This window comes from Macaca nemestrina, chromosome 17 (assembly GCF_043159975.1).
Source record: "Macaca nemestrina isolate mMacNem1 chromosome 17, mMacNem.hap1, whole genome shotgun sequence".
Lineage (NCBI taxonomy): Eukaryota > Metazoa > Chordata > Mammalia > Primates > Cercopithecidae > Macaca > Macaca nemestrina.
Window position 1 is genome coordinate 66,806,983 of NC_092141.1, and position 12,227 is coordinate 66,819,209.

Genomic DNA, 12,227 nt, shown 5'->3' on the forward strand with positions numbered 1-12,227 from the left:
TCTCTGTGTCTTGTGTCTTTATTTCTACGATCTCTCGTCTCCGCACACGAAGAGAAAACCCACAGGCCCCGTAGGGCTGGACCCTACATCTGGCACCCAACGAGGATTTCTCTCTCGCTGTGTGAAGGTGCACTTTGAGCGCGGAACTCAGCGGAGGACTACCGACGACAGATTCCTGAGGCTTGCGGTCAATAGGCTGGGCGGTAAGCTTGGGCACTCAGAGTATCCCGGGGACACCATGGGACAGGCCGGTACCAAGTACTCGGCTTATTTAAATGTTATAAAGACTCTGCTTAAAGACGGAGGTGTAAAAGTTTCTACTAATAAGTGAATTAAACCAGTTCGAGGTCGTAGATCTCCTTTCCCCTTGGTTTGCTACTGAGGGAACTTTAGAACTCAAACATTGGGATGAAATTGGCCGACAATTTAAAATTGCTCATAAAGGGGGACACGTTATTCCGCCCACTATTTGGCCAGTCTGGGCTTCGGTTCGCTCTGTCCTAGACTCCTTGCAGACTCGGGTGGACAACGTGGAGGCTGATCCCTCTTTCCTCTCCTCTGAGGAGGTTGAGGAAATTCTCAGTTCTCTTTCCCCTGAGGATACTGCACAGATTGAGGCCGTGATTCTACAGACGGACCTCCATTCTGACATTCCTTGGGCCCCGCCGCCCACACCAGAGCCTGCCGTGCCCCCATCATCACTTTACGATGAACTTTCAAATGATGTCCTCGCCCCCAACCAGCAGAATCCAACCGAAATATACTATCCACAGCCGTCGTCGTGGCCGGACCCTCCTATCTTTCCTCAGCCCTGCTACAGGGCCCCCCACCTTCCATCTACACAGCCCGGAAATGAGGCTATACAGCCTGAAAAAGAGGCTCTAAACTACGTTTCTATGCAGCCTGGTACGGAGGCTCTCAATTCTCAGCCCGCGAATGAGGCTCTCAACACTGTCTCTGTTCAGCCCTGCCGCAGGGCCCTCCACCTTCCGCCTGTTCAGCCCGCCAGTGAGGCTCTCAACACTGTCTCTGTTCAGCCCTGCCGCAGGCCTCTCCACCTTCCGCCCGTTCGGCCCGGTAACGAGGCCCTCAACCCTATCCCTACTCAACCCGGTTATCCATCTCTCACTTCTGCTTCTCCTTCGGAGTATCAGGCTCGCTTGAAGCCTGTCCTGCAGTTACCGCCGGCAGCCTGGACTTCAGGCCCCTGAAAGACCTGCTCAGCAGGTACTCGCGCCTCCACCTGGCTTACAGGTTCTCAATTCTTCCTCTATTCAAAACCCTCATTTCTTTTCTGCTTCTGGTCCGGTCACCACTGCGGTTGCCGCCACCACCATGGCCGCTCACGAGCAACAAATCACATACATTCCTTAAAATGATACTCCTCTTATGAGGGCCATCTCTCAGGCAAGGGAATACGGGGATCCCGAAGCCTGGCAATTTCCTGTAATTTTACAACCTCCGATGCCTGCCGCCCCCGTCCCTGAGGCACAGGATCAGCCACAGCCCGCTGATCCTGCCCAGCAGGTGGCTGAGCCCGCGGCTCCTCAGGCTCCTCAAGCTCCGCAGCCTGACAGTCAGGCTCCTCAGGCAAATCAGCAGGCTCCACAACTGCCTGCGGCGCAGCCAGTTCCAGGTATACCTGCAGTCCGGGCAGTAGTCCAACCAGATCCTCTTCATCCAGGCCAGGTCCAGCTACGCCCTGCTTCTTGGGAAAGTTTTTCTTCTAAATTCCTCAAAGATTTCAAAGAATCAGTGAAGCAATACGGCACCAACTCCCCTTTTGTCCGGTCCACATTAAAAGCCCTCGCAGAAGATAAACAGCAGTTTGGTGCCTTATGATTGGTAAATTCTAGCAAAATCGGTATTATCTAAATCCCAATATTTACAATTCGGGACTTGGTGGGTCGATGCTGTCCAGGATCGAGTTCAGCTTAATCAAGGCTCTAATCCTCCTGTTAATGTTGCAGCTGACCAGTTATTGGGAAGGGGGCAATGGCCTGCAACTACAAATCAAACTATACTAAATGATGAGGTCATTCCACAGCTTCGCAAATGCTGCCTGTATACTAGTAATAGCGCACTTATACCAGTCCCTAACGATGACAGGTTTCCCGCTCAACCAGAGGAAAAGGGTATGCAGTTTAATTTGTCAATTGGATATAAATTCCCGCCATTGTGCATAGCAATGTCACCTGGCTGCTTGGCTTGCTCTAATCAAAATTGGATGTGGACCGTACCATCCTCTAGTAATGATTCTTATGAAGTACATAATGCGTTCAGTAGTAATTCTTTTCAGATCATGGCTGTTGAACTTAATCCTCATGAGGAATGGAGAGTTCCCGTCACCACCAAAAATAATACAACAAAAGGACTGCCAGACTGTTCAAGAGAGCCTACCAAGGGAACTTGTTTAGGGAACTCAATCATATGGAATGACTGTAATGCTCCAAAAGCCGTACGTAGTGTTACGGAGCCTAGTTACAGGAGCTGTTATGGACTGGGCTCCAAGAGGGTATTATTGGCGGAACTACTCCGGCCAAAATACCCACTGCTCTGAGTTCAATTATTTGATACATCGCGTACGAGACGGATGGCAGTCCTGCAGGTTGAGGGAATGGGTGTCTCCTTACCCATTCAAATGGATGGACTCAGGAATCGTTCCACCTAGACCAAAAACGATTCATCCTATTGTTACCCCAGAACATCCTCGATTACGGAAATTAGCTGATTCCGGCCACGACCGGAATCAGACTATGGGACGCTACCTACCAAATCTCTCCCACCAATACCAAAACACCCATATTTAAAGTCACTGTAATGTCAGAACAGGTAATACCTATCAGGAGCCTATAAGGGATAACCCCCTTATATGCTGTTAGTTGGAATTATAAATGTCACTCCCAATAGACAAACTATAGAATGTGATGATTGCAAACTCTTCACATGTATTGATGCCCCTTTTGATCCCAGAACAAGTATTCTCCTGGTGAGGGCTAGGGAGGGGGTATGGATACCAGTTTCCTTACACCGTCCATGGGAGTCTTCTCCCTCTATTCACATAGTCAATGAAGTTCTTAGACGTACCCTTCAGACAACTAAGAGGTTCATCTTTACTCTTACTGCAGTCATCAGTCATTGCGGGATTAATTGCGGTTACTGCCACGGCAGCGGCCGCTGGACTTGCTATCCACAATTCTGTCCAGACCGCTCAATATGTGGAAGCATGGCAGAAAAACTCCACTAGACTCCGGAATTCTCAGGCTCAGGCTGATCAAAAATTGGCTAATCAAATTAACGATCTCCGCCAGAGTATGATATGGCTGGGAGATAGAGTTATGAATTTGGAACACCGTATGCAATTACAATGTGATTGGAATACTTCTGATTATTACATAAGGCCTTATGCTTATAATAAAGATCAGCATAGCTGGAAAAAGTCGTGAGACTTAAATTTAAAAGCCTGGGATGATAACCTAACGTTAGGTATCTCAAAACTTTTTTTTTTTTTTTTTTTTTGAGACGGAGTCTCGCTTTGTCGCCCAGGCTGGAGTGCAGTGGCCGGATCTCAGCTCACTGTAAGCTCCGCCTCCCGGGCTTACGCCATTCTCCTGCCTCAGCCTCCCTAGTAGCTGGGACTACAGGCGCCCACCACCTCGCCCGGCTAGTTTTTTGTATTTTTAGTAGAGACGGGGTTTCACCATATTAGCCAGGATGGTCTCGATCTCCTGACCTCGTGATCCGCCGGTCTCGGCCTCCCAAAGTGCTGGGATTACAGGCTTGGGCCACCGCGCCCGGCCTCTCAAAACTTAGAGAACAAATTTTTGAGGACTCGCAGGCTCACTTAACTACCATTCCTGGATCAGACATCTTTGAAGGAATAACCAAAGGGTTATCTGATCCAAATCCCTTTAAATGGATCAAACCCCTCAGAAGACCACTGTTGTCTTTGCCATTATTAACGTCGGTACGTTTATGTTGGCCGCTTTTAGTCTGCAGATGTCTCCGAGGGGTCCGAGGACAAGTCTGAAGTCAAGGACAAGCAATGATGGCAGTGACGATCCTGGTCAATAAAAAGGGGGGCGATGGGGGCGGTAAGACAGCCAGGTGCCGAGGCAAGAGGCTGAAGCCACAAGCTGTTCCAGTATAATAAAGAAAATAATTAGAATAAGAAAAGTGATACTAGAAATAGGATACAGATATGATTATATGTGAACAGTGTTAATCATTAGTTTGTAGTATGACTCTCTGTTCTGTGATTACAATACTCTCCGTTCTCTTATTATAACCTAGGAAAAACCAGGCCATACAGTTAGGAGCGGAAGGGACACAGTGAGAGGTGACCAGAAGACAAGAGTGTGAGCCCTCGGTCACGCCCAGATAAAAGCCGCTTGAGGGCTCCTTGGTGTAGCGGTAGCGCCAGTGCCTGGGAAGGCACCCGTTACTTAGCACGCCGGGAAAGGGAATCTCCGTTTCTCCAGGGGAGTTAGAGAACACTCTGCTCCACCACCTCTTGTGGGAGGGCCTGACATTAGCCAGGCGTGCCCGCAGTCGTCCGGAGGCTTAAACGTCTCCCTGTGATGCTGTGCTTCAGTGGTCACGCTCCGTGTTCACTTTCACGTTCCGCCTGTACACCTGGCTCCTCCTTTTGAGTTCTTAGAAGAGAGCAGTGGCAGAATTAGTAAAAGGACTAAAGTCTTTGATCTTTCTGATAAGTGCATAGAAGAAATGCTGACGTTTGCTGTCCTCCCTCTCCACCTCGGCTACCACAAAGGGAAAGGCCCCCCTGTCCCGTGGACACGTGACTCGCGTGACCTATCAATCAATCATCTGAGATGACTCACACTCCTTACCCTGCCCCCTTGCCTTGAATACAATAAATAGCAGCGCCGTCCAGGCATTGGGGGCCACTACGGTCTCCGCGCTTTGGTGGCAGTGGTCTCCCGGGCCCAGCTGTCTTTCTTCCTATCTCTTTGTCTTGCGTCTTTATTTCTACGATCTCTCGTCTCCGCACACGAAGAGAAAACCCACAGACCCGGTAGAGCTGGACCCCACATTATCTCGATTATAAGATAATCAAGATATTCACGTGGACTACTGAATCTTTCGGTGCCCCCTTACTATTTTGCTTTCTCCCACCGGCGAGTGTTTCCCTCATTTCACGCCATCCCAATCTCCGCCGCCCTGTCTTGTCATCCCCCATTCTACTGCCCAGCGCAGTGCACTATGGCAGCCGCTAGCCACAGGTATCTAGGGAGCCCTGGAAATGTGGTCAGTTCTAACGGAGCTGTGCCGTAAGTGTCAAATACACATGGGATTTTGAAGACAGGATGAGTACAACTCTCACAATTTTTTTTTTCCTTTTTTTTTTCTTTTTTCTGACGGAGGTTCCGCTCTTGTTACCCAGGCTGGAGTCCAATGGCGCGATCTGGGCTCACCGCACCCTCCGCCTCCCGGGTTCAGGCGATTCTCCTGCCTCAGCCTCCCGAGTAGCTGGGACTACAGGCATGCGCCACCACGCCCGGCTAAGTTTGTACTTTTAGTACAGACGGGCTTTCTCCATGTTGGTCAGGCTGGTCTCCAACTCCCTACCTCTGGTGATCTGCCCAGCTGCCGCCTCCCAAAGTGTTGGGATTACAGGCGTGAGCCACCGCGCCCGGGTTTTTTGTTGCTGTTTGTTTGTTTTTGTTTTGTTTTGTTTTGTTTTGTTTTGTCTTGTGTTTTCTTGAGACAAAGTCTTGCTCTGTCACTCAGCCTGGAGTGCAGTGGCACGATCTCAGCTCAGTGCAGCCTCTACCTCCCGGGTTCCAGCGATTCTCCTGCGTCAGCCTCCCGGGTAACTGGGATTACAGGTGTAGGCCACCACGCCTGGCTGATTTTTGTATTTTTTCCGGGGCTTTCGCCACGTTGGCCAGGCTGGTCTCGAGCTCCTGACCTCAGGCGATCCGCCCGCCTGGGCCTCCCAAAGCGCTGGGATCACAGATGTAAGCCACCGCACCGGGCTCTTTAATTCTGTCTTTATTTTCTGAGATAAGAGTCTCGCTCGAATGCTCAGGTTGGACTGGAATGGCGTGATCTAGGCTCGCTGAAACTTCCGCCGCCCGGGTTCAAGCGATTCTCCTGTCTCAGCCTCCCGAGTAGCTGGGATTATGGACGCACAGCACCACGCCCGGCTAATTTTTGTGGTCTTTGTGTCTTCTGTCTTCTGCTCTTCAGTACTGCATAGAGCCGCAGAAGACTAGTGAGTCGAACAAACGGCCCCTCTTGCAGCAGTTGTTGATCACAGGGCTGCCCCTGCTACTCATCCTGTGTCTCTCCTCCAAATCCCCCCTCCTCCTCAGCTATCACCTCTGCCGATGCTGGTGGTTTCCCTGGGTACCGTGAACCAAACTCTCATCCCTGAGGGGCCGAGGCTCGCCGTGGCCACGCCCTTCTCAAGTCAGGGTTCCCGCACATTCACAGTTACAGGTGGCCCTGGGAGCAACACCTGGCACCCAAACAGATCACCAGAGTCCACACGTAGTCCACCTGCCCTCCCTGCATGAGATCAGCTCTTCCTCCTCCCGATGATAGATCAGGGTCAATGATCCCTGCCAAGATGGCCACTGCTCCAGCCTGCTGCTCCAACCTGTCCAGCCGCAGCTGTAGCCTGAAGGCTTCAAGTTCAATGGGACCCTCTCCCGCTTTCTACAAACTGGTTCCTTTATTTTTATGTTTATTGATTTGGGATGGGGTCTGGCTCTGTCACCCAGGCTGGAGTGCAGCGGTGCAGTCACTGCTCAGTGCAGCACCCACCTCCCAGCCTCCATCCATCCTCCTGCCTCAGCCTCTGGAATAGCTGGGGTGCAGATACGCCCCAGCCCGAACAGGGTTTCACTAGGTTGCCTGGGCTCTTTCTTTTTGTGTGTTTGTTTGTTTGTTTGTTTCGAGACGGGGCTCCGGCTCTGCAGCCGGGGCTGCAGTGCAATGGTGTGATCTCACCTCACCTCGCTGCGGCCTTCCGGGCTCCGGCGATCCTCCCAGTGTGCCCGGCCTGAAGACCGCCTTCAGAGAAAGAAGCAGGGGGAGTTTTGCGGAGGACAGACAAGATTTCTGGAGTTTGGAAAGGGTGAGAGATTGGGCCAGCAAAAGGAACATTCCGATCTTTATGTTGGGATGCAATTTATAGATACAGGGATGAGACCCAAAAGAGCCGGCAGAGATTTGTCATCACGGTTGCAAGGCAACTGCCGGTGGCTGATCCCGTAAACGATGTGCATACCTAGAACGGAGCCTACAGATGCATCAAGCATGAACGGCGGAGCCACGATGCTTGGACTCGAGTTCTGCTCCTGTGCGTTCCCCGATACATGGCTTATATTACCTGCACCGCAGTTTTTCCTGGGCAAACACGGAAGCGTGTCGCCGGTGCGTTGGCACCTGCCTTCAAGTGCCAGCTACTCAGCGGGCCGAAGAGGAAGAAGTTCCTACTAGAAGGACACATGGACACGTATGTTGATTTACAGTAGCAAAGACTTGGAACCAACTCGAATGCCCATCAACGATAGGCTGGATAAGGAAAACGTGGCACGTATACACCATGGAATTACTAGGCAGCCATAAAAAAGGATGAGTTCATGTCCTTCATTCTCAGCAGACCGACACAGGAACCGAAACCCAAACACCGCACGTTCTCACTCCTAAGTGGGAGTTGAACGGTGAGAACACATGGACACAGGAAGGGGAACATCACACACCGGGCCCTGGCGGGGCGTGGGGTGCAAGGGGAGAGAGAGCATTCGAACAAATACCCAACGCATGCAGGGCTTCAAACCTAGATGACTGGTTGATAGGTGCAGCAGAGCACCGTGGCACACGTACACCTATGTTCCAAACGTGCACGTCCTGCACATGTACCCCAGAACTTGTGGGGGGGCGGAGGGGGGATACCAAAAAGGAGGGGGGGAGACAGAGAGAGAGAGAGAGAGAGAGACAGAGAGAGAGAGAGAGAGAGAGAGAGAGAGAGAGAGAGAGAGAGAGAGAGAGAGAGACAGTGAGAGAGAGAGAGAGAGAGGAAGGAAGGGAGTGAGTTCAATTCCGGGTGGATCCCATTCCCTTAAAAGGTCACCACCACTCGACTGCCAAGCTGAGATCTAACGACCTCCAAGGGAGTAGTCAGTCGGCTGCGGGGGGGTCGTAGCCTTCCCAAAGCGCTGCCGTCACAGCGTAAATGGAAGCGTGCCGCAAGGCCTACCGTCTGCCGCCCGCAGGTCAGAAACCCCACGGTACTCCAACGAGCAGTTGAGCCGAGCCGGCAAGACGGCGTATCACAGACGCTTGGCGTGCAAGCCGCCCCGCCCATGCTCTCTTTCTCTCTCTGTCTCCGTCTCTCTCGTCCCTTCTACTTTTAGCAAACGCGTTGTATCCCCGGAGGGGGTGCACCGTTCCTGGAGGTACTGCAATACCAGGTCGATGCGTGGAGTGGACGGAGCAAGCTCCTATTCCATCTCCCTGCTCCAAAAATCCATTTAATATATTGTCCTCGGATAGAGGACGTATCAGATATTAAACTGATAAGAACAGATACTACACTTGATCTTAGCCAAAAGGCCGAGAAGCGATGCCGTCGCCTTCGCGCCCGCCGTCACCGTCCCACTCTCATCCACATTCAAGTCGCGGTGAGAGCCCCACCCGCGCTCCTTGCCCCATCCCCTCTGTCTCGTCCACCCCACTATGGACGCCGTTACACACTCGGGCTCATTTCTTATTCTCCACCTTTGAAAAGGGAAATCTTACACCCGTGCTTGGATCCGGCGTTCCCGGGCTTTCATTTCCAATTTGCATACCCCGCCCTTTCACGGAGGGCGCGGCCTCCGCGGTTGACTCCGCCCCCGGGGGCCGCCTCTGCGTGGGGGAGCCGGGGCTCCGCTGGGGGCGACTTCCTGGTTTCTATCCAGCCGGCGCGAAGACAGAACCGAAGGAGACTGGGGGCGAAGGCGAGAGGGGTCTGTGGAAGAGACCGCTCGGCGGAGAGCCGTCCACGTTTTCCTGGAGAAAGACGAGGTCCCAGGGCAGGAGCCCGGGCGGCGCCGGGCCTTTACTTCGGCACCAGCGGGCGGGGAGACCGGCCTCGTACCCGCCGGACGAGGGGCCCATTCAGGGAGTCGGGGAAGCCGAAGGCCTGGAGGCGCTTCCGGGAGCAGGGGCTGGAGTTCCTCTGCCGGGCGGGAGGCTGACACCAGACACCCGGCAGAGGGAGGCGGCGCGTGGATGGCGAGGGCCCGGCAAGGATTCTCCCCAGCCCCTGTGCCTGCGTCTCCTGTGGCTTCTGTGCACGGACCGTGTCCTGTGCTGTGCAGGGAAAGCTGCCTCTCTGCCCGGGACGTGGATTCCTTTCACCTCCTCCTCGCCTGGCTACTCCTGACGCAGGTTGTCAGGACTCCGCTTGGGTGTCACCCGTCCAGGAAGCCTCCCTTAATTAAGGGCCCTGGGCACCCACCCCATACGTGACTAGCAGCCCTCCTTTGTATTTCGTCGCACCCCCGTTGTTTATATCAACTATTCCACTCACCACCCTTCTGGGCAATCCTTTATCTCCCCCTCTGAAATCCCATCACTGAGGGCTGGGACCCCTCCTCAGAACTTATCCCCGTTTCCCGGCGGCGCTAGTCTGGTGCCTGGCGTGTGGAAGGCGCTCAGTAAACGTTTGTGGAGCGAAGAAACGACGCAAACGTGATGAGCACGACAGCCCGAAACAGAGAAGACGCAGTTAGGAGGTTACTGGCCCCGCGCGGGGGTAAAGGGGGAAGGTCGGGCTCGGGGTGGCAGGACACCAGAGGGCAGGGGTGACTGCCGGGGTGCTCTTGCGGGAGGATGGGCGTCAAGGCCCCCGGCAAGGTTGCGATAAAGTTTCTCTCCGAGGCACAGACTGCCGCCTGCGGGGTCAGCATTTACCTCTCCCTTCCTCCTTCCTAACCCAACTTCGGCGGAGAGCTGAGGGCTGAGGGCTTTAGGCGCATTACCTCCAACATTTATTTCACTCGACGGCCGAAGGCCGTAAGAGGTGGGCCTTATCATTAGCCACGGCCGGGGTTAGGGTGAGGCCACTCCTCCAGGGCGGAATTTCAGGGGGTGCCCCCCCCCGCCCCAAACCCTTCGGCAATCAACACAAACTATGGTTCAATGCAATGTATCTTACCTTGTGGGCGGGAAGCCACCCAGGGGCCGAGGCAAGAGACTGAAGGCACAAGCTGTTACAGTATAATAAAGAAAATAATCAGAATAAGAAAGGTTATACCAGAAATAGGATACAGATATGATTATATATGACTATTACTAATCATTAGTTTGCAGCATTACTCTTTGTTCTATTACTGTAAGAATCTCTGTTCTGTTGTTTTAACCTAGGGAAAACCGGGCCATAGAGAGTTAGCAGCTGGAGGGACACGGTGAGAGGTGACCAGAAGACAAGCGTGTGAGCCCTCGGTCACGCCCGGATAAGGGCCGCTCGAGGGCTCCTTGGTCTAGCGGTAACGCCAGTGCCTGGGAAGGCCCTCGTTACTTAACAGACCTTGGTCTAGCGGTAAAACGCCAGTGCCCGGGAGGGCACCCGTTACTTAGCACACCGGGAAAGGGAATCTCCCTTTCTCCAGGGGAGATGGAGAACACTCTGCTCCGGCACCTCTTGTGGGAGGCCTGACATTAGCCAGGCCCGCCCTCAGTCGTCCGGAGGCTGGACCGTCTCCCTGTGATGCTGTGCTTCATTCAGTGGTCACGCTCCTTGTTCACTTTCACGTTCCGCCTGTACACCTGGCTCCTCCTTTTAAGTTCTTAGAAGATAGCAGTAGCAGAATTAGTAAAAGTACTAAAGTCTTTGATCCTTCTGATAAGTGCGTAGAAGAAATGCTGACCTATGCCGTCCTCCCTCTCCGCCTCGGCTATCACAAAGGGAAAGACCCCCTGTCCAGTGGACACGTGACTCGCGTGACCTCTCAATCATTTGAGATGACTCACACCCCTTACCCTGCCCCCTTGCCTCGAATACAATAAATAGCAGCCCGTCCAGGCATTCGGGGCCACTACCGGTCTCCGCGCTTGGTGGCAGTGGTCCCCCGGGCCCAGCTGTCTTTCATCCTGTCTCTGTGTCTTGTGTCTTTATTTCTACGATCTCTCGTCTCCGCACACGAAGAGAAAACCCACAGGCCCCGTAGGGCTGGACCCTACATCTGGCACCCAACGAGGATTTCTCTCTCGCTGTGTGAAGGTGCACTTTGAGCGCGGAACTCAGCGGGGGACTACCGACGACAGATTCCTGAGGCTTGCGGTCAATAGGCTGGGCGGTAAGCTTGGGCACTCAGAGTATCCCGGGGACACCATGGGACAGGCCGGTACCAAGTACTCGGCTTATTTAAATGTTATAAAGACTCTGCTTAAAGACGGAGGTGTAAAAGTTTCTACTAATAAGTGAATTAAACCAGTTCGAGGTCGTAGATCTCCTTTCCCCTTGGTTTGCTACTGAGGGAACTTCAGAACTCAAACATTGGGATGAAATTGGCCGACAATTTAAAATTGCTCATAAAGGGGGACACGTTATTCCGCCCACTATTTGGCCAGTCTGGGCTTCGGTTCGCTCTGTCCTAGACTCCTTGCAGACTCGGGTGGACAACGTGGAGGCTGATCCCTCTTTCCTCTCCTCTGAGGAGGTTGAGGAAATTCTCAGTTCTCTTTCCCCTGAGGATACTGCACAGATTGAGGCCGTGATTCTACAGACGGACCTCCATTCTGACATTCCTTGGGCCCCGCCGCCCACACCAGAGCCTGCCGTGCCCCCATCATCACTTTACGATGAACTTTCAAATGATGTCCTCGCCCCCAACCAGCAGAATCCAACCGAAATATACTATCCACAGCCGTCGTCGTGGCCGGACCCTCCTATCTTTCCTCAGCCCTGCTACAGGGCCCCCCACCTTCCATCTACACAGCCCGGAAATGAGGCTATACAGCCTGAAAAAGAGGCTCTAAACTACGTTTCTATGCAGCCTGGTACGGAGGCTCTCAATTCTCAGCCCGCGAATGAGGCCCTCAACACTGTCTCTGTTCAGCCCTGCCGCAGGGCCCTCCACCTTCCGCCTGTTCAGCCCGCCAGTGAGGCTCTCAACACTGTCTCTGTTCAGCCCTGCCGCAGGCCTCTCCACCTTCCGCCCGTTCGGCCCGGTAACGAGGCCCTCAACCCTATCCCTACTCAACCC

The 12,227-nt window shown here is 53.3% G+C and overlaps 1 non-coding gene across 1 annotated transcript; it reads right to left on the bottom strand.

Annotated features, from left to right (window-relative positions):
- Positions 1–8,410: 8,410 nt before the first annotated feature.
- LOC139359706 (U2 spliceosomal RNA) lies at positions 8,411–8,601 on the bottom strand. Its single transcript, XR_011616070.1, has one exon. It is a non-coding gene; the product is annotated as a U2 spliceosomal RNA (small nuclear RNA).
- Between the last annotated feature and the right edge of the window lie 3,626 nt (positions 8,602–12,227).